At 49.0% G+C, this 27560-nt stretch overlaps 1 protein-coding gene across 17 annotated transcripts in view; it reads left to right on the top strand.

Moving 5' to 3' along the window:
* Window positions 1–27560, top strand: part of LOC137332845 (muscleblind-like protein 2) — a 287907-nt gene that overhangs the window by 24802 nt on the left and 235545 nt on the right. For 3 of the 17 annotated variants that reach the window (XR_010965752.1, XM_067996785.1, XM_067996784.1), the window contains exon 1: window positions 20284–20755. The exons of 2 other annotated variants lie outside the window; for them this stretch is intronic. The gene's annotated coding sequence lies outside the window, so the exon portion shown is untranslated. Of the gene's footprint in view, window positions 1–20283; window positions 20756–27560 lie in introns of those variants that run through there. 12 more of the 17 variants (XM_067996790.1, XM_067996795.1, XM_067996787.1 and 9 more) reach the window with 6 other exon arrangements.

Here is a 27560-nt window from a genome sequence, read left to right as displayed (position 1 = left end):
CTTGAGTCATCCTGATTGGTCATAAACCTTCCAACTGTTTGGGCATTGTTAATAATTATAAACCAAAATTCTTGCTATAATCTGTGCTCCACTTGCCCAGAGTAACCGTGGAATTGTAGTTTATGGGATATTCAAAGCTTCTTTCAAGAACATGTCAGTGGTGCTGATTTTGTTTCGAGGGCTCGAGGTTTGAGCGAGATCCGCACGATTCCAATCGCGGTTCATACCCTTCTCATCACTTCATTGAAAGTATTCTCAAATCTAAAGAGAGAGAGAAATAAAACAACACCCAGTGTCACTGCTTCCAAAACACTGCACAGAAGCAAAATGGTAACGTCCCAATGATTGGAAACAGTCGAGGGGGTGGGTTGGCCTCTTCATTTGCACCTCGGAATCGCACAGTTGCGAGGGACGGTGAAGAGGGGCGGGGTACGGAGACCCAATGACATCACTTCTCCACCCTCACAACGCTGCCCCGGAATTCCTGGTCCTTCGATATAACTGAAAAAGAGGAAGGAGGGGGCAGTACTGGCCTCCCCCTAACCCTCTTCCCCTTTTCTTCTCTATGTGCACCTGTGGGGTGCTGTAATAGAGAGGTGCCTCTCCTCCCGCCCCCCCCCAACAAAAAAAAAGAAGGTTGCGTTGGAAACACCCGAGCAGACCAGAGGGCCTACGGTGATCCTGGGATCAACAGCATGGACCAGAGGATCTACAGTGATCCTGGAATCACCCAACATGGACCAGAGGGTCTACAGTGATCCTGGGATCACCCAGCGTGGACCAGAGGGTCAACAGTGATCCTGGGATCACCCAGTGCGGACCAGAGGGTCAACAGTGATCCCGGGATCACCAAGCGTGGACCAGAGGATCTACAGTGATCCTGGGATCGCCCAGCGCGGCCCAGAGAATCTACAGTGATCCTGGGATCAACAGCATGGACCAGAGGATCTACAGTGATCCTGGAATCACCCAACATGGACCAGAGGGTCTACAGTGATCCTGGGATCACCCAGCGTGGACCAGAGGGTCAACAGTGATCCTGGGATCACCCAGTGCGGACCAGAGGGTCAACAGTGATCCCGGGATCACCAAGCGTGGACCAGAGGGTCTACAGTGATCCTGGGATCACCCAGCGTGGACCAGAGGGTCAATGGTGATCCTGGGATCACCCCAAAGATTTCAGGATCCAACGGGTTAAACAATTATTCCCCCTCCCTCTCCACTCTCCACGTGACGCTTTGGGCATTCTGGCTGCTGGTCTCGAGCTGCGATTTTATGTACACCACCCCCGATCCCAGTTCAAAGCCCTGCCAGGGGGTGAGCTAGTGTGAGGGTGCTCAGGCTGTGCAAGTGGCCTGGGCCAGGAAATTTCGGTGGGCTCTTTCCCTCACTGGAGTAGCACAGCTCTGGTTGGCTGAGCGTGGCAGGCACCCAGTGGGGGAGGGGAGGGGGAAGGAGCCCAGAGGGAATTCAAACCTAGCTAGTTTAAAAGGAATGGAGCTGCCATGTCAAGACTCCCACACGACGAGCCTGTTAGTCAAATTCAAAGCTGTAGAGATTCAGGCTAAACGCTGAGAATGGATCAGAAATTTCCTGAAGGGTGGGAAATGATGCTGATTTTCGCGTGACTATGGGACGGGGCAGATCGAGCTCCCTGCCCGCCCCCTTGCCCACCCCCTGTGCCTGGCCCTTCTGCCCGCCCCCTCTGCCCGCCCCCCGCCCGCTCCCCCCCCCCGCCCGCTCCCCCCCCGCCCGCTCCCCCCCCCCGCCCGCTCCCCCTCCCCCCCCCGCCCGCTCCCCTCCCGCCCGCTCCCCCCCCCGCCCGCTCCCCCCCCCGCCCGCTCCCCCCCCGCCCGCTCCCCTCCCGCCCGCTCCCCCCCCCGCCCGCTCCCCGCTCCCCCCGCCCGCTCCCCCCCCGCTCCCCTCCCGCCCGCTCCCCCCCCCGCCCGCTCCCCTCCCCGCCCGCTCCCCCCCGCCGTCCCCTCCGCCGCTCCCCCCCCGCCCGTCCCCGCCCGTCCCCCGCGCTCCCGCCGCCCCTCCCCCCCCCCGCCCGCTCCCCCCCCGCCCGCTCCCCCCCCGCCGCTCCCCCCCGCCCGCTCCCCCCCCCGCCCGCTCCCACCCCGCCCGCTCCCCCCCCGCCCGCTCCCCCCCCCCCCGCTCCCCCCCCCCCCGCCCGCTCCCCCCCCGCCCACTCCCCCCCCCCGCCCGCTCCCCCCCGCCCGCTCCCCCCCCGCCCGCTCCCCCCCCGCCCGCTCCCCCCCCCCCCGCCCGCTCCCCCCCCGCCCGCTCCCCTCCCAGCCCGCTTCCCCCACAGCAGCAGTCCGAGGGCCGACTAACTATCATGGTCGTTATCGTCCTGCCAGCAAAGTGATCATGTGCTCGGAGCAGCTCACTGATGGGAAGGGCCGGGACCTGCGGCAGCTTCACCACGGAGCACACATTGGTCAACTTTAGAATTGAAATCAAACTAGAGGAGAAAGTGGAATCGGAAGAGACAGCTCAGAAACTACAGGACGAGTTGAATAAAATATGTACGTGGGGAAAACGTTAGCAGATGAAATTTAAAGCAGACATCTGTGAAATACTGCACAGGGAAAGCAGAAATAAGAGGTGCTTGTACTCCATGAATAGTGTTGAAATAGCCAAGGGTGAAGCTGAGCAAGACCAAGGTGTCAGCTGGGGCTCAGTGTAGCACTCTCACCCCTGGGTCAGAAGGTCATGGGTTCATAGTCCCACTCCAGAGACTTGAGTACAAAATCCAGGCTGACACTTCAATACTGAGGGGGTGCTGCACTGTCAGAGGTGCCATCTTTTGGTATGAGATGTTAAACCGAGGCCCCGTCTGCCCTCTCAGGTGGATTAAAAGATCCCATGGCACTATTTCGAAGAAGAGCAGGGAGTTCTCCCCAGTGTCCTGGCCAATGTTTATCCCTCAACCAACATCATTAAAACAACTGATCCAATCATTTATTTCATTGCTGTTTGTGGGACCTTGCTGTGCAATGTTTCCTACATTACAACAGTGACTATACTTCAAAAAAGTACTGCATTGGCTGTAACGTGCTTTGGGACATCTTGAGGTCAGGAAAGGAGCTACATAAATGCAAATTGATTCATTCTAGGAATCTTGCGGATTGACATGTCCAACCAATGCAGGGCAGCAATCAATAACCCCACTGGGATATTGAAATACATGGTCATAAACGATAGAATAGAAGTTAGAGGAAGTTGCGACAGTGCTCTGATTAGACTGCATCTTGAGTACTCATCCAGCTCTGGTCGGCGGGACACAAGGGAGACATTCAAGAGCTGGAGACAGATCCCTGGGTCTGAGTTATGAGGAAAGCCTGGAGAGACTTGGAGGGTGAATTTCCTCGGTGTATCTCCTGCTCCGTCACCGTAACTTCGGCATAAATGCGGCAGAGCAGGAGAGGCTGTGAGGAAATTTACCCCCCCTTGGGTCTTTTCAACCTTGAAAGGAGGTGTCTGAGAGGTGATTTCACACAGGTGTATAATATTGTTAAAGGAGCAAACAAACGTAAATCCTGAATATTACTTTAAATTAGATTGCAAGAGAAGGACAAGGGGACACAGGTTCAAACAAGTAAAAGGTAAGTTTAGGACAAATATCAGGAAATTCCTTACACAAAAAGTGGTCCAGTGTCCAGAATGACTTAAGAAACAATTGGATGCTGACTGGGGCTACTCTAGGATGGCTCTGGACGGATGGGCCAAATGGCCTTCCTCATCCGTAACTATCCTGTGACCTTATAGTCCTGCGCTCACTGTTACATAGATGAGTCTGTAGGATAGAGCAGGGGAAGTCTGGAGCCTTTATAAACACGCTGAGCCACTGCACATCACTGAACAGTCCAGCACATCACGGACTGCAGGTCAGATTAAAACCTGCCATTCCTGATGGTGAACTCCTGCACTCGACTTTGGCACCTGAGGGTGAAATAAGTGAAGGCTGAAATATTAATATCCAATTAGAATAAGATAACACCAGAATGCCTGTAGTCCACGGGCTACATTTATTGGTTGAAGGAATCTGTTTTTTTAATCAGTGCCCTGTGAAGATCTTTGGCCCCAGGGTTGCCAACCCTCCAGGATTGTCCTGGAGTCTCCAGGAATTAAAGATTAATCTCCAGGACACTGCTGCGAGCAAAACCCTGGAGAAAAATCATTGGGGGCATTAAAAACATTTTTAAAACATTTCTTTGAACACTTTTGTATATTAGTTATAAAAATATCGGACATGGGAAAAAAGGTAGTTTGACTGACAGTGAAGAACCATCCAATCAGGTAATGAGGAGTCTATTCATGTTCCGAAAGGCGTGAGCAGGCAGTGCACAGTGAGGATTGACGTGTCGGGCGGCCAATGGTGGCAGTGTAGTGGCGGGGTAGTTGGAGGCAGGAGGTTATGTGATGAAGCCTCCAGGAATATGCCCAACCAGAGTTGGTAACCCGACACACACTCAGCATGAAATGAATCTTCTCTCGACGGGCAGGGTACTCATTCTCCCAGTGCTGCACCATCAGTGAAGTACTTTTGACCTCAGAATCATAGTTGCCGACCATCGGCTTCTCCTTGCTCACGCTGCTTACGCCTGAGCTGGGAAAGAAAGAACTTGCATTTATACAGTCCCTTTCACAACCTCAGAATGTATTTTTGAAGCATAGTCACTGTTGTAATGTAGGAAATGTGGCAGCCAATTTGTGCACAGCAAGATCCCACAAAAAGCAATTTTATACTGACCAGATAATCTGTTGGTTGAAGGATAAATATTGGCCAGGGCACCGGGCAGAACTCCTCTGCTCTTCAAATAGTGTCATGGAATCTTTTCATCCACTGGAGAGGCAGACATGGGGCTTAGGTTAACATCTCATCTGAAAGACGGCACCTCCGACAGTGCAGCACTCCCTCAGTACTGCACTGGACTGTCAGCCTAGATTTTGAGCTCAAGTCTATGGACCGGGACTTAAACCCACGACTTTCTGACTCAGAGGTGAGAGTGCTTTCACTGAACCACAGCTGACACCTAAAAGTAACTGAGTTGGGGGTGGGTGAAGTTAGTTTCAGGCCCTGTTGGTTGTTATATATGATGTGGAGATGCCGGTGATGGACTGGGTTTGACAATTGTAAACAAATTTCCACATCGTTCACCTGAGGAAGGAGGTAGCCTCCGAAAGCTTGTGAATTTAAAATAAAATTGCTGGACTATAACTTGGTGTTGTAAAATTGTTTACGGTTGTTATATACTCAAGGCTTAACACAGCTACTTCCCCCCAGTCTCATTCCCTGCCTTGATTCACTCAAATTGATAAAACAAAAAATACCCTATACTGGAGGCCAGTCTTGTGAACTGTTTAGTGCAGAGTGGCTTTCAATTGGTCTGTCTGAGCTTCTAGACTTGGTTCTGTGCGGGACTTATCAATCACTAATGGTGGTCTCCAATCCCATAATCCTTTGTGTCCAAGAAATCCATCTATCTTCTGCACTGATTTGTCAGTCTGAGCATATCTCCAGGGCCGAGGTGTATTCTGAGTTTGATGAGAGTCCGGCCAGAGTGAAAGTGGAGGATACCCTGCTCCTCCCAACCTGGGCGGTCAGTGTTGGGGGGGGAGGCAGGGGAGTATCCAGGGGGCGTATTGTTTTATAAGGGTTGGGGTGGCTGCTGGACAAACACGGGGCCTGAGGCTGCACTCGTTATTTGTAAACAGCCTGTGACCCTCATTCTCCTGCTAGTTTTATTAACCCCTGTGCCCCAACCTCTCCTACCACGGTCTCAGCCGTGGCACAGTGTGTATCACTCTCGCCTCTCAGTCAGAGGTTGCGGGCTCAAGCCCCACTCCAGACACTTGAGCACATAATCCAGGCTGACACTCCTGGGGCAATACTGAGGGAGTGCTGCACTGTCAGAGGTGTCGTCTTTCGGATGACACGTTAATCCGAGGCCCCGTTTGCCCTCAGGTTGAGTTGAACGATCCCTCGGCACTATTTGAAGAAGAGCAGGGGAGTTCTCCCTGATGTCTTGGCCAATATTCATCCCTCAACCAACGTCACCAAGACAGATTATCTGGTCATTGTCTCATTGATGTTTGTGGGACCTTGCTGTGCACAAATTGGTTGCCACGTTTCCTACATAACAACAGTGACTGCACTTCAAACATACTTCATTGGTTGTAAAGCACTTTGGGCGTCCTGAGATCACGAAAGGCGCTATAAAAATGCATGTTCTTTCTTTTGAACTGCTCTAGATCCTGCACCTTCTCCACCATTCTGGGGACACGTGAATTCACACCGGCGCCTGTCAGGTATTCAGATAAGATCGATCACCGCAGAATTTTTTCGAATCACGTAGCTGCCCACCATCAGTTTTTCATGCAGGCAATCACTGGACTGGGAAAACAGCTGAGCTGGGCCTGGGTGCAGTCACATATAGAGAGGTAAATCACATGGGGTGACTTCATGCAGTGTCTCACCAACTTTTTTCCCAGCCTCCCACAGTGCGAAAAGCTGAGTCCATGCCAAAAATGGTCAGTTGGCAACTGTCGGGTACAGTTGCAGCTTAAGTCATGACAAGTTCATATCCCACTGCACCCTCACTGTAATTACTTCTTTTCGGATGTCATATGTGAGACCACTGGCTTTAGGTTTTCACAGAAAAACAAATTGAATTGCGGAATGTGATCCTGAAACACCAACTAAAATCCTGAAATTCAATGTAATAAAAAGTAATTTAACTTATTCAGTCACCTTGAAGCAGTGGCCTTGTTCACAGGCCTTTATTCAGGTCTGATTTTCACGAGGACATTGTTTTTGATTGGACTGGCAGTTTTTTAAAAGTTGTCTTTTGCTTAATCCAGAGTGATCTCCTGGACTAGTTTTGAACGCCTAAGAGGCTCGGAGAATAATTTTCCAGTTTATTCTCCCCTAATTGGCCTGGATTTTTAAAAATCTGTTTTTCTGCCTCTGCCAGGAGATCACATGACTTCTGGGTGGCACGGGGAGTGTCTGTATTGTGATGCACAAGGCATCACAGCTGTGAGGGACAAGTTGGATGGACCAGTAGGTCTTTTCCTGTCCGTCATTGTTCGTATGTGGTCCAATTTTGTAGATTGGCATGTGCGAAAGTTCCAATTCTTATAGTTACATAGAATTACATAGAATTTACAGCACAGAAACAGGCCATTTGGCCCAACTGGTCTATGCCAGCTCTTATGCTCCACACAAGCCTCCTCCCACCCCTCTTCATCTAACCTTAGCAGGATATCCTTCTTTTCTCCCTCATGTACTTATCCAGCTTCCCCTTAAAACTACCTATGCTATTCGCCTCAACCACTCCTTGTGGTAGTGAGTTCCACATTCCATTCACTCTCTGGGTAGAGAGGTTTCTCCTGAATTCTTTGGAGCAGAGTCTCCTATAAACAGGCTCTGTCCCGAAAGCTCTGCTTCCCCTCCGAGGCCACATGCTGCGTTGCTCAGACACGTTCTGTGCTGGATCATCTTGGCACATCAAGCACGCATGAAAGTACGAGCAGTCACTGAACTGCAGGGCAGGGTTACACGGTCAGCATACCTGTGAGTCCTTATCGGAACAAACGGAGGGATAAAATCTTACTCAGCTGGTGAAAAGATGGTGGGTGGGGGGGGGGGTGGGGGAGAGGGTATTTCTTCAGGAAATCAAAGGATCCTCGCTGAGTTTAAAATACAGAACCAGATGAGAGTAAGAATTGGACCGAGCTGATCCAGTGGCACTTTCTAACACAGTGATGTCAATTCTGGTTCAGTTCTGGCTCACTCTCTCCTGAACTCTCTGCAGTTCTACGGGCAGCAGGCATTGCCCAGTTCCTCGCTCGAGCTGCTATTATTAATGTGTGGCAGGCTATTCCAGCGTGGGGCTATCACAGCTGAGCCCAGTCCTGCCCTCACTTCATATCCACCCAATTGCACTCTCCAATAGGAGTCATTAGATGGAAATCAGGAGCCTGAACCATGTCTTTTTAAAAATTTCTTCCCCCCGACCCTAGCGGGGTGGTCTTTGAGGACACATTTGTAGCACTCGTACAGACCAAGAACCCAGACTGTGCGTCTCTGTCACACATTGGCTTTACTAGTCAAGCCATCCAGTTATTGATGTAATGAAGTAGTAACATATTACTTGTTCTCTCAGAAATAATAACAAAATTAGTGTTCAATAAAACATGTCATGATTGTTCTCTCTTTGCCTGTAGCACTTATTATGAGGTAGAATTAATGCAAGTTTTATATAAGGAAAGCACTTGCACCTTATCACATCCTTGGGACATCCTATCCAAAGCTTCACATCCAATGAATTACTTTGAAGCATAGTCACTGCTGTTATGCTGGAAGTGTGGCAGCCATTTTGCACACTGAGATCCCACATACTGGAGAAATATGAATGACCAGTTAATGTGTTTTTGATGGTGTTGATTGAGGGAGGAATGTTGGCCAGGACATGGGAAGGGGAGTATGCCATTCAGCCCCTCAAGCCTCTTCCTCCTTTCAATTAGATCATGGCTGATCTGCACTTCAACTCCATTGACCTCTCCTCCATATTCTTGTAAGATATAAAGTTTAATTTTGCCTTGCTTCTATTTCTTCAACACAAACTATTAATGAAACACATCATTGGATCTCATTGAAAGGCAGGACATGAGCCATGTTTGAGGAACTTGTTGACATTAGTCCTAACTTTTCCATTCACTCGATCACAAGGCAATTACAGATGAGGAACACCCTTCAGTCCATCTTAGTTCATCTATCCAGAGAGATCCTAATCTCCCCCCTCTAATTGTAAAGTCTAATTCTTTCTAAAATGATTCCAGAGTTTTTTCTTCTGCCACTCCATCTAGAAGTTTAATCCACATGTTTGATATAAAGACAGTCCACTGACAGAAAATCATTGGCTCAATTTTGTGAGGTACATTCCTAGTGTGGCGTCTCACTTGATCAGAGGAACCAACACAGGGGCCAGCGGTCCCAATTCTCCAAGCTAACCTCCCGTCAAGCGAGGATCCCTCTCTGGAAGCTCACCTGACAAAGTATAGCCCAACTAATAGCCATCCTGTAGCTTATGAAGCTCCATCTTGTGGCAGAAGCACACAACAGTCCGTCACAGAATGGTGATGTCCAAATAAGGAGTGTGCAACGTAGGGAGCAAATTTAATACATTATAGGCCTGACCAGAGTCGAAAATGTAGCCATTAAACAGCAGAGACTGAAATTAAATCCTACTCCAGCCACCCTCCATCACTGGAATATATGTGTCTTACAGAGATGTCTGCTCTTGTGAACAATTAACAAGTCTTTTCTCAGGAGGGAATTCCGTTATTCAGTTAAAGGGTTGCTGGTGGAAGAAAATAGAAATTACGGAGCCAGTTCTGCGGGTGATTTTTTCGGGGCCTGTCCATTCGGAGTTCAAATACTGCTGATTTCATTTACAAAAACTAGGGGTCTAATATTGCCCAGTGAGGGGAGATGAGAGCTCCGGTCTCTGAATACTGGGTTGTCACCCAGTGGGGTACTCGAGTCCACTGGGAGTGGAGTGTGTCTGGTCTCTGAATACTGGGTTGTCACCCAGTGGGGTACTCGAGTCCAGTGGGAGTGGAATGGTGACCCCCCCCTGCCCAATCGCATCAAGGGAGTCGTGAGTCAGGCTGATGGCTTATCCTCATAAAAATGATCTTGGTTACGGAAACGACCTAGAACGTGATCTGTTGGATGTAAAGCAGTGGAAGAAATGGGTTGCCTCGTGTCATTGGGCACAGAAGAGAAGAAGAAGCGATGGGTCTAATATTGACTAGCTTGTCCGTGTTGCAATGAACTGTTAACTGTAGCTCTGGTATTGATCTTGTGTGATGTGCGTGTACACACAGTGTGAGGGCACCACTGTCAGAGAATGTAACTCTCCAATTGTGATTTTATTGGCAGCTTTTTCTACACCACTGGGTTAGGATTACTGTAAATGTTACTGCTGATTTGTTTTTTTTGGTTCTGCATTAACAGAACAGCTCTTTATAGAGAACTAAAAGGCAAGTTGAAACTTTACTTTAGCTTCATATACACTTGATTCCTGCCAGGAATTGAAGCTTTTGATCAGTAGGAGTTCGGGGTGTGATGTTAACGGAGCTGGTCAAGCTGTGTGAGTTGTATGTTGAGACTTGTTCAGCATTCAACAGGCCATACTCGGGGAGAAAAGGCGTTTCTTCACAGCGATGAGATCACGCTGTAAGTGGAGTATAGTTTAAGTGTGCATTTGGAGTAGCACACAGTGCAAAGGTGAAACAAGTGTAAAATAGAGTGACATGCCCTTTGTTAAAAGACAGCGCGAACTTGCATCTATACAATGCCTTTCACAGCCTCAGGACATCCCAAAGCGCTTTGCAGCCAATGAAATAGTTTTGAAGTGTAGTCACTGTTGTAATGTGGGAAACATTGCAGCCAATTTGCACAAAGCAAGCTCCCATAAACAGCATTGAGATCATCTGTTTTAGTGATATTGGTTGAGGGATAAATATTGGCCAGGACACCGGGTGAACTCCCTGCTCTTCCTTGAAATAGTGCCATGGGATCTTTTACGTCCACCTGAGATAGGAGACGCGGCATCAGTTTAATGTCTTATCCGAAAGTCAGCAACTCCTACAGTGCAGCACTCCCTCAGTACTGCGCTGGAGTGTCAGCCTAGATTATGTGCTCAAGTCTCTGGAGTAGGACTTGAACTCACAACTTTCTGGCTCAGAGGTGAGAGTGCTACAAAATGAACCATGGTGAAAGTTAATAATGTAAGAGAATGTAAATTCACAACTGTAACTAAAGTGTCATGACTGATCTGAACCTTGTGATCAATTTTAACAAGGGAATTGCTAGACAAAGCAAGACCAAGGTCCATCTAGTTCGCTTTCCACCACCCTGGTAGTCATTATGATACGACGATAATGGAGTTGTTGACTGATCATGGCAAGCAATCGCTATCAATTAGTCTACAACAGACCCAGAGGTGAGGAAAACCCCCGTGGTGGAGAGCTTTGGGAACCACACATACATGCTAAACAGAGGAAGCAACATGCTATAGACAGAGCTAAGCGATTCCACAACCAACGGATCAGATCAAAGCTCTGCAGTCCTGCCACATCCAGTCGTGAATGGTGGTGGACAATTAAACAACTAACGGGAGGAGGAGGCACTGCAAACATCCCCATCCTCAATGATGGCGGAGTCCAGCACGTGAGTGCAAAAGACAAGGCTGAAGCGTTTGCAACCATCTTCAGCTAGAAGTGCCGAGTGGATGATCCATCTCGGCCTCCTCCCGATATCCCCACCATCATGGAAGCCAGTCTTCAGCCAATTCGATTCACTCCACGTGATATCAAGAAACGGCTGAGTGCACTGTATACAGCAAAGGCTATTGGCCCCGACAACATCCTGGCTGTAGTGCTGAAGACTTGTGCTCCAGCACTAGCTGCGCCTCTAGCCAAGCTGTTCCAGCACAGCTACAACACTCGCATCTACCCGACAATGTATAAAATTGCCCAGGTATGTCCTGTCCACAAAAAGCAGGACAAATCCAATCCGTCCATTACCGCCCCATCAGTCTACTCTCAATCATCAGCAAAGTGATGGATGGTGTCGTCAACAGTGCTATCAAACGGCACTTACTCACCAATAACCTGCTCACCGATGCTCAGTTTGGGTTCCACCAGGACCACTCGGCTCCAGACCTCATTACAGCCTTAGTCCAAACATGGTCAAAAGAGCTGAATTCCAGAGGTGAGGTGAGAGTGACTGCCCTTAACGTCAAGGCAGCATTTGATCGAGTGTGGCACCAAGGAGGCCGAGTAAAATTGAAGTCAATGGGAATGAGGGGGCAAACTCTCCAGTGGCTGGAGTCATACCTAGCACAAAGCAAGATGGTAGTGGTTGTTGGAGGCCAATCATCTCAGCCCCAGCACATTGCTGCAGGAGTTCCTCAGAGCAGTGTCCTAGGCCCAACCATCTTCAGCTGCTTCATCAATGACCTTCCCTCCATCATAAGGTCAGAAATGGGGATGTTCGCTGATGATTGCACAGTGTTCAGTTCCATTCGCAACCCCTCAGATAATGAAGCAGTCCGTGCCCGCATGCAGCAAGATCTGGACAACATCCAGGCTTGGGCTGATAAGTGGCAAGTAACATTTGCGCCAGACAAGTGCCAGGCAATGACCATCTCCAACAAGAGAGAGTCGAACCACCTCCCCTTGACATTCAACGGCATTACCATCATCGAATCCCCCACCATCAACATCCTGGGGGTCACCACTGACCGGAAACTTAACTGGACCAGCCATATAAATACTGTGGCTACAAGAGCAGGTCAGAGGCTGGGTATTCTGCGGCGAGTGACTCACCTCCTGACTCCCCAAAGCCTTTCCACCATTTACAAGGCACAAGTCAGGAGTGTGATGGAATACTCTCCACTTGGCTGGATGAGTGCAGCTCCAACAACACTCAAGAAGCTCGACACCATCCAGGACAAAGCAGCCCGCTTGATTGGCACCCCATCTACCACCATAAACATTCACTCCCTTCATCACCGGCGAACCGCGGCTGCAGTGTGTACCATCCACAGGATGTACTGCAGCAACTTGCCAAGGCTTCTTCAACAGCACCTCCCAAACCTGCGTTCTCTACCACCTAGAAGGACAAGGGCAGCAGGCACATGGGAACAACACCACCTGCACGTTCCCCTCCAAGTCACACACCATCCCGACTTGGAAACATAACGCCGTTCCTTCATCGTTGCTGGGTCAAAATCCTGGAACTCCCCACAACAGCAGTGTGGGAGAACCTTCACCACATGGACTGCAACGGTTCAAGAAGGCGGCTCACCACCACCTTCTGAAGGGCAATTAGGGATGAGCAATAAATGCCGGCCTCGCCAGCGACGCCCACATCCCATGAACGAATAAAAAAAAAACACAGGTCCAAGGACACCTGTTCACTTATCATGTATCATGTCTGAAATTACTCTTATACTGTATCCCAAAATGTTATTTTCTGAAAGAAATCTAACTTGCATTTGAATGAATCAATACTAACTGCTTCCACCATCTCCCCAGGGATCCTGTTCCATAGATTGACCACTCACTCACTGAAATAGTTTCCGCAGATGAGTGTTCAATTTACCCCCCTTCGAGTGCAGGCCGTGTCATCTGGTTCTACAGTTCTGGACAAGGTGAAATAGCTTGTCATGGTCTACATTATCTGGTCCCTTTAGAATCCTAAAAACAGCAACCATATCACCTCTCAACCATCTCTTTTCCAGTGAGAACATGCCCAATTTACATACTGATTCTAGCCGTAAGCAACCCAAGTCAAAAAGTACAATTTTGTCACAATGAGGTAGATTTTTCAGTATGTAAGGGGCAGGCTGTCACTGGAAAGGAGAAGGTTGAGAGTTGATATGATTGCCGCCCGGGTGTAAAACCGATGTTGTGGAACGCCCGCCCGCTGTAGAAACCATCCGATCTTAATTTCCATTCCAATCACACCATGACACTAAAGTTGAGGAACATGAGGCCAGCAATAATCTGCTGAAGATTTCTTCCATACTTAAGAACTAAACCACTGCCCTCACAACATCCGCTGCATATACCTCCTCAACAAACTAAAATTATTTTAGGCTTCATCCAGAAATGATAGAAGCTGGAAACTGGAAACCCATGACCAGTATAGGCAACAGTTGTATGGAACTCATGAGTTCAACTTGGTCTTGCCCATCACCATGGGTTTGAGGCACAGACCAACCATGATCTAATTGAATGGCGGAACAGGCTCGAGGGGCTGAATGGCCTACTCCTTCTCCTATGTACCACTGTGCTGCAGGTTTAACCTATTCCCATTTCTCCAAAGGACAAGGGTCCGAGATGTTCAACAAAAGCATATGTAGAAACTGTAGGCATTGAACAACAACGTACACTGTCTCTAAGTAATTAGACAATGACACATTCAGACAGTTAAGGAGATCGAGGGTGACTTGTACTCGGCACAGTCTAATTGGTAAAACAGGAACAACTTCAGTCATTCACAGATCTGGCAGCAGCCAAAGGTTTTGAAAATTGTCTTACAGAAAAAGAAAGAACTTTTCATGACCTCAGGACATCCTGAAGCGCATTACAACCAATGAAGTATTCTTGAAGTGTAGTTGCTGTTGTAATGTAGGAAACGTGGCAGCCAATTTGCGCACAGCAAGATCCCACAAAAAGCAATGTGATACTGACCAGACAATCTGTTTTAGTGATGTTGGTTGAGGGATAAATATTGGCCAGGACACTGGAGAGAACTCCCCTGCTCTTCTTTGAATACAGCCATGAGATCTAATACGTCCACCCAAGAGGGCAGACAGGGCCTTCGTTTAACGTCTCATCCAAAAGATGGCACCTCAGACAGTGCAGCACTCCATCAGTACTGCACTGAAGTGTCAGCCTGGATTATGTGCTTAAGTCTCAGAAGTGGGGCTTGAACCCACGACTTTGTTACCCAGAGACAAGAGTGCTACCAACTGAGCCAAGGCTACGTGTTGACTAATTTCATCCCGTATTATGGACAGTAGAGGAAAGATCCTCCTCTCTTGGTGCTGTGCGCGTGCAATGGGTGAAGGGAGCATTGGAACAGCTCCACCGGGAATAGAACCGTTGCATCTGGACCACCCCTCGGGCTCATTTACATACGGTGGTAGTGTGCCGGTGCAATATTGGACACAGACCCACAGGGAAAGGAAACCTGGGCATATCTGAGGCCTTAAACACAGCAGCTGCATTAAAGGACGGGTCTCAGCAGGAGTCGCAGTGACAGGTGCAGTGGTTGTGATCAGGATCTCTACATTTGAGAGCTTCAGAAAGCAGGGATTACACCATCTCAGCTGTGAAGCACTTTGGGACGTCCTGAGGTCATGAAAGGCGCCAGATATGAGGAGCACAATAAACTTATACTGAGGGCAAGTGATTTGTTTTTGTTCAGATTCTCTTACAGACCAACCACTCGTGTGAGAGTACCTCAGTCACGGTTTGCAATACTTTTCCTGGCCATTAACGATACATACGAAATTAACGGGCAGGAAAAGACCAGTTGGTGCATCAAGCCTGCCCCACACCTCACGATGGCTGGAACATCATGACTAGATACTTCCCACCCTCTCTCCCCACCCCCCAGCAGAGACCAGCCAGCAGTGGGCAATTTCAGCCCACAGAAAAGATTTTGATGCAATCAATTTTAAAATGTCTTTTGAGGGAAAGCTGCTTAGAAGGTGTTAGGTTTTCGGGACGGCCTCCTGCTGAGTTGGAGATGTGTAGACAGGCGGGAGGTGATTTAAATGCGGGATGAGCAGTGATTTCGTACAGATCCCAAGCAATGGCCAATTTGCTGGCAATGTCTGGCCATTTTAGAATACATTGAGCACCTCGGCGTTGACAAACTCTTTTGAACTCTACTAGTCTTTGAAGAAAGGCTTTTAAAGATCAGGACACTAATACCAAAAGGTTAGTCAGGCAGCAGAAGGCTGCAAGGGTGGGCAGTGGGGTGGGCAGTAGGGGATGGGGAAACTACTTCCCTGGCCAGAGAGAGCTCAGGCTTTCATATTACATAAAGGGCACACCAAAGTGAGCTATCACATGCACGCTGTTTATTAATGTAACAGTACACGGACAGAGGTTATACTGATTGTACCAAGTGTCTCTCATTACCCTCGGTGTTCTGTGTGTTGTGATTACCGTAAATTGAACGAAAGAAGACTTGCATTTCTACAGCACCTTTCATAACCTCAGGACGTCCCAAAGCGCTTTACAGCCAATTAAGTACCTTTTGAAGTGTAGTCACTGTTGTAATGTAGGAAACGCGACAGCCAATTTGCACACAGTGAGATCCCACAAACAGCAATTAAATAAATGATAAGATAATCTGTTTTAGCAACGTTGGTTGAGGGATAAATATTGGCCAGGCAGTGGGGAGAACTCCCCAGCACTTCTTCAAATAGTGCCGTGGGATCATTTATGTCCACCTGAGAGGGCAGATAGGGCCTCAGTTTAAAGTCTCATCTGCAAGATGGCACCTCCGACAGTGCAGCACTCCCTCAGAACTGCACTGGACTGTCAGCCTAATTTATGTGCTCAAGTCTTTGGTGTGGGACTTGAACCCATGACCTTCTGACTTATTTGCGAGAGTGCTACCACTGAGCCGTGGTTGATACTGATTGAAGCAGCTTATGAAACGAATCGTATGTCGTAACTGGATCCACCTTTGGAGAGATTGAAGGAGTACATTTGCATATGGCGCAGAGATACAGCCTAGTTCACAAGAGAGTTTGACTGGTACACTCCCTGGTCCTGCTGTCATGCTGGTAGATACAGGGCAGTGCGAGTCAATGTCTGTAAGAAGCAGGTGACCAGACCGCTTCAGGGAGTGGATGAATCTGAGTAGATACCTGGGGCAGTCGTAACAACTGCTAAACAGGAAAGACTACAATTCTCGTGAGGCCGTGACCCCACACTCCTTGATCTGAAGGCCTGTGCTTGGTGTCAGTCAGGCCTTGCTTAATTTACAATATGTAACTGTTCCACTGCTCAGGGAGTGTCTGTTATATTTAACTGCTAACTGGTGCCATAGGGACATTTTCTCAGGCTCTGATCTTTCTCAATGTACTTAAGATCTTTACCCAATGTATTTACTAATTACTGATTAAGTTCTGCTTACTAAGAAATTGGAATTCTTTCTTCCCGATAGATTATTCCTGTTTAATTTCTGCACCTTTAATTCCTGTCAATAATTTTAAGAGCCACCCCATGCCTGGTTTTCGATTCAACAAAAGATGTCAACCCTAGTCAGGAGGGAGACCGGTGACCAAAACTGTGTTGGCTTTAAAAGTGACTCACATCAAAACAGGTTAGGTACTGAAACCATAAAATGAGTGATCATCACTTGCAATGGGTGACACTTGGCAAATCTGGGAAACCATCACCCTACATGTAAATAGATCACAACTGAGCTATGAAGGTTTTCTTATTGTAATAGGTCTAATGACCCATCACCCTTCACTTTTTTCCCTGGAGAGTAGGAGGTTGAGGGGTGATCTTATACAAGTCTATAAAATAATGAGGGGCATAGATAAGGTAGATAGTCAAAATCTTTTCCCAAAGGTAGGGGAGTCTATAACAGGGGGCATAGATTTAAGGTGAGAGGGGAGAGATACAAAAGGGTCCAGAGGGGCAATTTTTTCACTCAAAGGGTGGTGAGTGTCTGGAACGAGCTGCCAGAGGCAGTAGTAGAGGCGGGTACAATTTTGTCTTTTAAAAAGCATTTGGACAGTTACATGGGTAAGATGGGTATAGAGGGATATGGGCCAAGTGCCGGCAATTGGGACTAGCTTAGTGGTATAAACTGGGCGACATGGACATGTTGGGCCGAAGGGCCTGTTTCCATGTTGTAAACTTCTATGATTCTATGATTCTACTTTGGATTCTCTTTATATTACTTACCATGTTTTACTACAAAAGCAACAACTTGCAATTACATAAGCCTCTTTGACCAAGAAAAACAACCAAATGTGCTTCACAGAGACGTAATCCAACAAAATGGATGCCAAGCCAAAGGACAAGGTATAAGGATGATAGACCAAAAGCTTAGTCAAAAAGGTGGGTTCTAAGGAGGGTCTTGAAGGAGGTGGAGAGGCAGAGATTTTACATAAACTGATTCCTCAACACCTCTCAAAGCTAAGATCAAATTCAATAATATAATAGTCACTATTTGCAAGATGCTCCCTCACTGTCAGATTGTTAACTAATTTGTTGCTCGTCACTTAATCTAGTACGACCAGTTCCCATGTTGTTTCTAAAACATATTGTTCTAGAAAACTGATCTGAATACATTCTAGAAATGTATTGGCTTTACTACTTGAGCTGTTCTGCTTCTCCCAGTCTATGTGAAAATTAAAATCTCCCATTACAACCACAATGTTTCGTTATATACTTCCCTGATCTCCGTATTTATCCATTCCCCCATTACATCACTACTGGCAGGAAGTATGTAGACAACTCTGATCTGATTTTTGCATCCTTTGCTTGGGTACCTGTCCGGTTTAGGTGAAGGACATCACTTCTGTACAGCCCTCCCTTACCCCAAAGGCGGTCCCAGTTCCCAGGAATCTGAAACACTCCCTTCTACAGCCACGTGTTGACAGACCTAATCTTTCTCGCCCAGCCTGATCCAGTTTGTGGCACTGGGATTTTCCAGAGATTGCTATGCTGGAGGTTCTGCTCCTTAATCTAGAACTTAACTCCTTGAAATCCCTTTGCAAAACCTCAAACCAAACCTATGTCATTGGCTCCCACATGAACTACGACCTCTAGCTACTTGTCCTTTCATTCCAGAACCTTTTGTATTGGCTCCGTGGTATTCTGAACTCTGGGACCTGGGAAACAACACACCATTCGGATCTTTGGATCACGTTTGCAAAAGAAACTATCTACTCCCCTGACTGTACAATCCCCCCAATCACCACTCACCTATTCTCACAATCTGTAATGTTTCCCCATAGGTAACCACTTGCTCCTTAGTGCCTTGTAGTCATGGTTACCCTCCACTGTGTCACTCTTTTTGTCCACATCACCTAAACAGATAAACCGATTAGACAAATCCAGTCCCACAGATGTTCTCCTTTCTACCCTTACCTGTTGCTTGTGACCCACAAGGTAACCTTAAAAGAAATTAAATCTTGCCCACGATCCAGCCTACGGGACAGGTACTGTCGGGGAAGGATATATTGGCCTTGGAGGGAGTGCACCGTAGATTTCTAGAATGATACCTGGACACCAAGGGTTAAATTACGAGGAGAGATTACACAAACTAGGGTTGTATTCCCTGGAATTTAGGAGATTAAGGGGTGATTTGATCACAGTTTTCAAGATATTGAGGGGAACTGATATGGTCGATATAGAGAAACTATTTCCACTGATTGGAGAGTCTAGGACTAGGGGACATAGCCTAAAAATTAGAGCCAGGACTTTCAGGAGTGAAGTTAGGAAACACTTCTACAAGCAAAGGGTGGTGGAAGTTTGGAACTCTCTTCCACAAATGGCAGTTGATGTTAGCTCAATTGTTAATTTTAAATCTGAGATTGATAGATTTTTGTTAACCAAAGGTATTAAGGGATATGGGGCTAAGGTGGGTATATGGAGTTAGGTCACAGATCAGCCATGATCTTGTTGAATGGCAGAGCAGGCTCGAGGGGCTAAATGGCCTACTCCTTTTCCTGTGTTCCTATGTTCCTGCTGAGTGTCACTGCCGTGCTGGACAGTTAAGATAGCGCCGGGGACCGAATGACTAATTGGCAGCTCAAATGTTAATAATAGAAGAATAAATATTTATCATTATCAAGTTAAAGGGAGGGGAGTGAGGTAGAATCACATTCCTGGTACCAGTGCTCCACAGTTGGACTCCATGCCACCAATTCAGGAAATTATTTATACTCTTTAGACGTACAGAATGCCAATGAATCATAGACCTGGAAATGTAAACTTGCCTCATGACAAGTTTTTGACATCTATCTCCCCACAATTACTAGGTTTAGTTCTTTTGATCTGCTCAATGGGTCTTGTGGGAGATCACGGGGTAGAAGTTGATCTAGGGCAGTATTGGATGGGCCACTGGTAATACGTCCACCCAGATAATCACTTATGGGGCATATAATAGGCGGCCCATGTGATAACGTCCAAGACAAATTTCTACCTCCTTATTCCCATTCTCAGGGAATAAATCACACTCAATGTAGGCCATCTTCGACACACCACGGGTATCTCTTTGAATAGATAAACGGATGAGAAATAAATACTTTATTGCCATTTTTACTTCCAACAATTCTTTTTTACTATTTCTTCAGATCAGTTTGGGGCCTACTCAACTGTGGGCAGTGCAGACTTCTAAAGCCTGGGCCTATTCTAAATTCTATTTGTACATTACTGAACCCTTTTCTCAGAGGAAGTGAGAAAAAAACCGGTTTAAATTATTTTTGGGGTTTAGGGCTGTTTTGGAAAGTAAGGTATAGATGTAGGTGAATCACTGCAAGTGGCTTTAACTGATGTGTGGATGTCACCTCGGTGTGCACAGACAAGCACATTTAAGCAAGAGTTAAGTGAGCTTTCAGCTGATGTTGCTATAACAACAGTCAGGCTGAACCTTTGCAGGCGAAGCAGTAGATCTGAAGGCCATTAGGCGCTCACTGTTTGGAATGTACCATCTGAGGCCCACAGAGAAGGGAAGCAGGAACAAGCAAACGCTAAATTACCAAACTGCAGGGCAGATTAAAAGCTGCAACTAAAGCACGGGTGCTGTTGATAAATAGTGATAGCTCTTAATTGGGGAACAAAGAAAGTCAAAGGCTGACAGAATTATTCTGCTTCATTTTTGTCAGCTCACGAAATTACTTGACCACGGACGACATTTCATATCCCAGAGCTGCTTAGGCTGAGCAGGGCTGCATGGCCCAGCTATGAAGTTATGTACATGAGACGCGCTTTAATTTAGTTACATCTAATGATGTCAGATGCCTGCATTTAAAATGGCGGTGGTCATTATACACCCATGCTAAGACCTCAGCCATTATCCTGCGTATTTTTGCTCAGTGCGATTTGTGCACTTCTCATCCAGTTTCACTTTGAATGTCTGCTCACTACTGGCTCTGGCAATCAGGCAAAGAAGCTTCTGGTAAGACTTGTTATTATCGTATGGTATACAATGACTAGAACTCACAGTGTGAGGTTATTTATAGGGCTGCTGGGAGCACTGAAAGGCTAGAAACTTATTTTGAACATATTTATAGGGTTTTGTTGGCAAGGCATGCAGTGTGAATGAGTTGCTATTTTATGTCGTTCGAAGCAGTTCCTTCTATGGGTTTTGTTCCTTTAAAGGGAAACTAAACCAAATACTTTGCTTTCGGGTTTAATGTTTGTTATCTTAGAGTCCTTTAGATGTTTGCTAATTATATCCCAGGTCAGCATCATTATTTTGCTTTTTGAATCAAGTTCTACAGAAGTGCACACTTAATATGGAGCTTGACAAACAGACATATGTGGAAAGATTCAATTTATCAGACTTGTACGTTGCAGTAGTACGATGACTCGCAGTTAACGCAGCTCTATCTACTGGTGACTCTCAGGTTAAAATAGTTAATGCAGCTCTATCTACTGGTGACTCTCAGGTTAAAACAGTTAATGCAACTCTATCTACTGGTGACTCGCAGGTTAAAACAGTTAACGCCGCTCTATCTACTGGTGACTCACGGGGTAAAACAGTTAATTCAGCTCTAACTACAGGTAACTCACAGGTTAAAACAGTTAATGCAGCTCTCTGTTCACTGGTGACTAGTATATTAAAGTAGTTAACACAGCTCTATCTACTGGCGACTTGCAGGTTAAAACAGTTAACGCAGCTCTATCTACTGGTGACTCATATGTTAAAATGGTTAACACAACTTTGTCGACTGGTGACCCATATGTTGAAATAGTTAATGCAACTCTCTGTCCACTATCCAGTGGTGACTCGCATGTAAAGTAGTTAATGCAATTCTCTGTCCACTGGCGACTTGCATGTTAAGGTAGTTAACATGTTCTATCCAGTGTGACTCACATGTTAAAGTAGTTAAAGCAGCTCTGTCCAGTGGTGAGGATAAAATATTCAGAAGGCATGAAACAGCACTTGTTAATACCTCGAGTGATTGAATATAACTGGTAAACATGACGACCGCATTGAATGCACAAAAAGAGCTATATATTTCCAATTCCTCACTCTCGTGGTCAATTTATAACTGAAGATTATTTTTAAGAACCAGTATCTGCATATTTTAGAGCAGATTTATAAAAATAAATCAATAAGGGATTATGTGTTAGTGACCAGAGAGGTTTTGATCGTACAGAGCTGGTTACCGTGAGCATGCAGTCTGAAATGAAATAGTGGACGAAGCTAAATAGTTCAAATTCTGTCCTGCGTTGAGCATTGTTGGTGGGAGTAGGCGGTCCATTACCAGGGTGCAGTAGCGATGGGTGCTTTAAGCTGGTAAACAGAGTGTGCCTGGGATGGAAACTCCCCAACACAGCTGTGCTTAGCTCACTGCCAGCAACAACAAGACATTTACTAAATTATTTAGGTTGGGATGAGAAGTAAACAAATTTATAACCGGAGCATTTATACACCAGCAGGTCGGTGGTGGTGGTGGGGACAGGGGGCGGACGAAATCTCTCTGAAATGAAAAAGCGATGACGCAGTTTTGTCTGATTTGTGAGCTGTGTTCAGAGTTGAAAGTGCAAGAGGTAATATTGCACTCATCAAGTGGTAGTGCTGGTGGGCCTGAATTGCGTCTTGCGGTAACGCTAAACAGGCAATAGCGAATCGACAGCTCGTAACTAATACCACCCCCATAGAATCAAACTTTAGAAATACAATAAACGTATACAGTCTACCCTTCATTCAAAGTTGGTTAATTCAAATTATCTGATAATTCAGGGGTTTTTTTTAGCACTAAATTTGCATGCGACCTTTACATCACTTAATTCAAATTATTAGATCATTCAGATTTTTCAAGTGCAAAACAGGATTGAATTAACAGGAGTGAAAGAAAGAAAGGCTTGAATTTATACTGTGCCTTTCACATCCTCAGGACATCTCAAGGTGCATCACAGATAATGAAGTACTTTTGAAGTGTAGTCATGGTTGTAATGAAGGGAAATACAGCAGCTAATTTGCGCATAGCAAGGTCCCACAAACAGCAGTGAGATATATAACCAGACAAACTGTTTTAGTGATGTTGGTTGAGGGATAAATATTGGCCAGGACACTGGGGAGAACTCCCCTGCTCTTCTTCAAATAGTGCCGTGGGATCTTTTATATCCGCCTGAGAGGCCAGGCGGGGCCTCGGTTTAATGTCTCATCCAGAAGACGGCACCTCCGACAGTGCAGCACTCCCTCAGTACTGCACTGGAGTGTCAGCCTGGATTATGTGCTCAATTTTCTGGAGTGGGGTTTGAACCCACGACCTTCATCAGAGATGAGAGTGATACCAACTGATACACGACTGTAAACTGTTGTGTACACATAGTGTTAACTAAGGATTTTATTTTAAATTGAAATTAAACCTAAAATACTGTGACTCACTTAAAAGTGAATTGTGAACCTTGATTTGTGCTTCTCATGGGAAACGACACCTGTCCTTAGCTTGTTGAATCAGAAACTTTGGAACAGCAGGCACATTTCAGGAGTGATTACAATATAAGCCTGAGATCTGATCCTGTAATTAGAGGAAAGCAATGATCTAAGCCATGTAAGGATATTAAATATCACAGACCAGCAGCCCAGATAGCACTATGTTGTGTGCCATCAACTCCTTCTGCTAAAGGTTGCACTTGTCATTGGGCTATTTGTTACATTAATCACACAACAGATAGACAGCATGCAGCAGTTGGGAAGCACGTCAGGCTGATATTTGACTCCCAGACCTCTTGCTTGTTTGGAGAGGTGACCATTAATTATTCCAGCTCTTTCTTTATTTGTTGTTTATCTTCCCATACAGCGCCCAAAGGAGATTACTCGTGTGTCCTGTCAAATGATGTCTACTCTTCCCTATTATTCATGATGAGACTTGCAATGTAACAACAGGACTTCTCAGACCCACTGGGGGGATTTACCCCCCCACCCACCAACACAGATGGGAGAGGGTGGGGGGAGGGGTTAAATTGGTGAGAATGTGAATCCCGACCCCAGCTCAGCGCAAAGGTGCCCACTCCCGGTTTTAACACGGTGAATTTGGGGGCGTCCGAGTGACCCGCTCTGGAGGGCGGGCCAGTGATTATAATATTTAGGTGAGGCTAAGTTCCTCAGGTTTTGGCAGCCATTTGGATTTAACGGCTGTGGGCTGTTTCTCCCAAGGCTCGGGAAACCTGGCAGCTGAAGGGAGCCGGGAGCTGGTAGATCCGGCAGGTGAGGGCTTTCTCAGCACTGCTTCTGGACCAGGAGGAGCAGGACTGCTTCCCCCAGCCTCGGAAGCACATCTTCTGCAGCAATCTCTCCCCCACCCCATGATGTCTCCCTGCCCACGATCTCTCCCTCCATCCCACCCGATCTCTCCCTCCATCCCACCCGATCTCTCCCTCCATCCCACCCGATCTCTCCCTCCATCCCACCCGATCTCTCCCTCCATCCCACCCGATCTCTCCCTCCATCCCACCCGATCTCTCCCTCCATCCCACCCGATCTCTCCCTCCATCCCACCCGATCTCTCCCTCCATCCCACCCGATCTCTCCCTCCCCCACTCGATCTCTCCCTCCATCCCACCCGATCTCTCCCTCCCCCCACTCGATCTCTCCCTCCCCCCACTCGATCTCTCCCTCCCCCCACTCGATCACTCCCTCCATCCCACCCGATCTCTCCCTCCATCCCACCCGATCTCTCCCTCCATCCCACCCGATCTCTCCCTCCCCCCACTCGATCTCTCCCTCCCCCCACCCGATCTCTCCCTCCATTCCACCCGATCTCTCCCTCCATTCCACCCGATCTCTCCCTCCATCCCACGTGATCTCTCCCTCCCCTCCACCCGATCTCTCCTCCATCCCACCCGATCTCTCCTCCATCCCACCCGATCTCTCCCTCCATCCCACCCGATCTCTCGCTCCATCCCACCCGATCTCTCCCTCCATCCCACCCGATCTCTCACTCCATCCCACCCGATCTCTCCCTCCATCCCACGCGATCTCTCCCTCCATCGCATGCGATCTCTCCCTCCATCGCACCCGATCTCTCCCTCCATCGCACCCGATCTCTCCCTCCATCCCACCCGATCTCTCCCTCCATCCCACCCGATCTCTCCCTCCCCCCACTCGATCTCTCCCTCCATCCCACCCGATCTCTCCCTCCCCCCACTCGATCTCTCCCTCCCCCCACTCGATCTCTCCCTCCCCCCACTCGATCACTCCCTCCATCCCACCCGATCTCTCCCTCCATCCCACCCGATCTCTCCCTCCATCCCACCCGATCTCTCCCTCCCCCCATCCGATCTCTCCCTCCATTCCACCCGATCTCTCCCTCCATTCCACCCGATCTCTCCCTCCATTCCACCCGATCTCTCCCTCCATCCCACGTGATCTCTCCCTCCCCTCCACCCGATCTCTCCTCCATCCCACCCGATCTCTCCTCCATCCCACCCGATCTCTCCCTCTATCCCACCCGATCTCTCCCTCCATCCCACCCGATCTCTCCCTCCATCCCACCAGATCTCTCCCTCCATCCCACGCGATCTCTCCCTCCATCGCATGCGATCTCTCCCTCCATCGCACCCGATCTCTCCCTCCATCGCACCCGATCTCTCCCTCCATCCCACCCGATCTCTCCCTCCCCCCACTCAATCTCTCTCTCCCCTCCACCCGATCTCTCCCTCCATTCCACCCGATCTCTCCCTCCATTCCACCCGATCTCTCCCTCCATCCCACCTGATCTCTCCCTCCCCCCACTCGATCTCTCTCTCCCCTCCACCCGATCTCTCCCTCCATTCCACCCGATCTCTCCCTCCATTCCACCCGATCTCTCCCTCCATTCCAACTGATCTCTCCCTCCATCCCACGTGATCTCTCCCTCCCCTCCACCCGATCTCTCCTCCATCCCACCCGATCTCTCCCTCCATCCCACCCGATCTCTCCCTCCATCCCACCCGATCTCTCGCTCCATCCCACCCGATCTCTCCCTCCATCCCACCCGATCTCTCCCTCCATCCCACCCGATCTCTCCCTCCATCCCACCCGATCTCTCGCTCCATCCCACCCGATCTCTCCCTCCATCCCACCCGATCTCTCCCTCCATCCCACCCGATCTCTCCCTCCATCCCACCCGATCTCTCCCTCCATCGCACCCGATCTCTCCCTCCCCCCACGCGATCTCTCCCTCCCCCCCACGCGATCTCTCCCTCCCCCCACCCGATCTCTCCCTCCCCCCACGCGATCTCTCCCTCCCCCCACCCGATCTCTCCCTCCCCCCACGCGATCTCTCCCTCCCCCCACCCGATCTCTCCCTCCCCCCACGCGATCTCTCCCTCCCCCCCACGCGATCTCTCCCTCCCCCCACCCGATCTCTCCCTCCCCCCACCCGATCTCTCCCTCCATTCCACCCGATCTCTCCCTCCATCCCACCTGATCTCTCCCTCCCCCCACTCGATCTCTCCCTCCCCCCACCCGATCTCTCCCTCCATTCCACCCGATCTCTCCCTCCATCCCACCCGATCTCTCTCTCCCCTCCACCCGATCTCTCCCTCCATTCCACCCGATCTCTCCCTCCATTCCACCCGATCTCTCCCTCCATTCCAACTGATCTCTCCCTCCATCCCACGTGATCTCTCCCTCCCCTCCACCCGATCTCTCCTCCATCCCACCCGATCTCTCCCTCCATCCCACCCGATCTCTCGCTCCATCCCACCCGATCTCTCCCTCCATCCCACCCGATCTCTCCCTCCATCCCACCCGATCTCTCCCTCCATCGCACCCGATCTCTCCCTCCATCGCACCCGATCTCTCCCTCCATCGCACCCGATCTTTCCCTCCCCCCACTCGATCTCTCCCTCCATCCCACCCGATCTCTCCCTCCATCCCACCCGATCTCTCCTCCATCCCACTCGATCTCTCCTCCATCCCACCCGATCTCTCCCTCCATCCCACCCGATCTCTCCCTCCATCCCACCCGATCTCTCCCTCCATCCCACCCGATCTCTCCCTCCATCCCACCCGATCTCTCCCTCCATCCCACCCGATCTCTCCCTCCATCCCACCCGATCTCTCCCTCCATCGCACCCGATCTCTCCCTCCATCCCACCCGATCTCTCCCTCCATCGCACCTGATCTCTCCCTCCATCGCACCCGATCTCTCCCTCCATCCCACCCGATCTCTCCCTCCATCCCACCCGATCTCTCCTCCATCCCACTCGATCTCTCCTCCATCCCACCCGATCTCTCCCTCCATCCCACCCGATCTCTCCCTCCATCCCACCCGATCTCTCCCTCCATCCCACCCGATCTCTCCCTCCATCCCACCCGATCTCTCCCTCCATCCCACCCGATCTCTCCCTCCATCGCACCCGATCTCTCCCTCCATCCCACCCGATCTCTCCCTCCATCCCACCCGATCTCTCCCTCCCCCCACTCGATCTCTCCCTCCATCCCACCCGATCTCTCCCTCCATCCCACCCGATCTCTCCCTCCCTCCACCCGATCTCTCCCTCCCCCCCACGCGATCTCTCCCTCCCCCCCACCCGATCTCTCCCTCCCCCCCACCCGATCTCTCCCTCCCCCCCACCCGATCTCTCCCTCCCCCCCACGCGATCTCTCCCTCCCCCCCACCCGATCTCTCCCTCCCCCCCACCCGATCTCTCCCTCCCCCCACCCGATCTCTCCCTCCCCCCACCCGATCTCTCCCTCCCCCCCACCCGATCTCTCCCTCCCCCCTCTTTCCTTGCTGCCGCACTCCGAGCAGTGCCCCCCC

The sequence above is a fragment of the Heptranchias perlo genome, chromosome 15, assembly GCF_035084215.1.
Source record: "Heptranchias perlo isolate sHepPer1 chromosome 15, sHepPer1.hap1, whole genome shotgun sequence".
Classification (NCBI taxonomy): domain Eukaryota; kingdom Metazoa; phylum Chordata; class Chondrichthyes; order Hexanchiformes; family Hexanchidae; genus Heptranchias; species Heptranchias perlo.
Note: the sequence above shows the minus strand (reverse complement) of the source record. Positions and strands in the feature narration are given on the sequence as shown.